Source organism: Penaeus monodon, chromosome 28 (assembly GCF_015228065.2).
Source record: "Penaeus monodon isolate SGIC_2016 chromosome 28, NSTDA_Pmon_1, whole genome shotgun sequence".
NCBI classification, from domain to species: domain Eukaryota; kingdom Metazoa; phylum Arthropoda; class Malacostraca; order Decapoda; family Penaeidae; genus Penaeus; species Penaeus monodon.
The window spans coordinates 37617500-37618999 of record NC_051413.1 but is presented as its reverse complement, the minus strand read 5'-3'; positions in this window follow the sequence as shown (position 1 = coordinate 37618999).

Sequence of the window (1500 nt, the reverse complement as noted above, 5' to 3'; positions counted from 1 at the left end):
TTTTTATATTTTTTTTCTCTCTTTTTATTTAATTTATTTTTTCTCTTTTTTTTCTTCTTTATTTAGCCTGTCTATCTTTCTTTCTCTCTCTTTCTCTCTCTGTCCCATGCTCTTTTCTGTGTTTTCTTTCCTTCCTTTCTCACTCTCCCCCCTTTATTTCTCTGTCTTTCATTCTCGGTCGTTCTTCTCTTTTCCTCTCTCTTCCCCTATCCCCCTTCTCTCGCTCTCTCTTCGTCTCATTCCTCTTCCCCCTCTCTCCCCTCTTTCGTCCCTCCTTTTCCTCTCCCTCCTCCCTTCCTTCTCTTTGCTAATCTTCTTAGCTTCTTCGTTTTACTCCTGTGTCCCTCTTTGTTTATCTTTCTTATTCTTTCCATCTGTTCTAATTTATTCTTTTTATTTCTTTTCTTTTTCTTTTCTATTCTCAGCAAGTCTCTCAATCTCTGTTTTTTCATCTCTCTCTCTCTTCTCCTCCTACATTTCTTTATCCTTGATCTCCTTCTTATCTTTCTCCCTCCATCCCTCCGTCCTTTTCCTTGCCCTTTCCCTTCTACCTTTCTTCTTCTATCGCCCCTTCCTACAATTCCTCTTCTTTATTCCCGACTTTTCTATCCTTAATCTCTCTCCCTCTTCCCTTCCTTCTGAGCTTTTCCCTTCGCTTTTCCTCGTATTTTCTCTTCCTTCTCCGTCTTTTCCTTTCCTCTCTATCCCCGCCCCCTCCCATTCCCTATCTTTCGCTTTCGTTCATCTCTCTCTCCTCTCTCTCTCCTCTTTCTCTTTTCCTTCCTCATTTCTCGCCTTCCTCCTCTCCTCTTCCTTCCCTTTCTCGATCTTTCTTTCCTCTATCAATGCTCGCCTCCTCTCTCTCCTTTTCTCTCTCTCGTTCTCCTGTTCTTCTCCCTCCATCTCTATCTCTTTCTCTCCTCTCATCTTCTCCTGTCTTCTCCTCTCTTTTCTTCGTCCCTTCCCTCCTTTATATCCTTCCCTTGCTTCTGTCCCTTCCCTCCTTCCTCATTTGTATTTATTCTTCCTTTCTTATATTTCTCTCCTTTCGCTCCTTCTTTCTCAGTGCCTTTCTCTCACTTTTCTCCTATCTTCTCTTACCTCTCCTCCCTGTCACCTTCTATTTAATATTCCTTCCTCTTTCCCTTTCAACCTTTTCTATCTTCTCGTCCTCTCTCCTCATCATTTCAACCTTCCTCCTATCTTCTCTTCTCTCCTCCTCTCTCTCCTTCCCCCTTTACCCCGCGCCACTCCCCCTCTCCTGTCCGCTCTACTCTCTCTCTCTAGATCCTCTCTCTCTCTCTCTCTCTCTCTCTCTCTCGTCACCCTCTTTTTCCAGCCTTCTTCTCTCCTTCTTTAAATTATTCGCTCTTCTCGCCAAAAAATTCGCTTCCTTCGGCCTGCGAGAGGGCGGAGCTTGTGACTGCGACTCCGTTTTTCTGTCAGCAAATCCAGTGAATCCGTTTTTCTTATGATGCAAAATGGAAATTGGATCTGTTA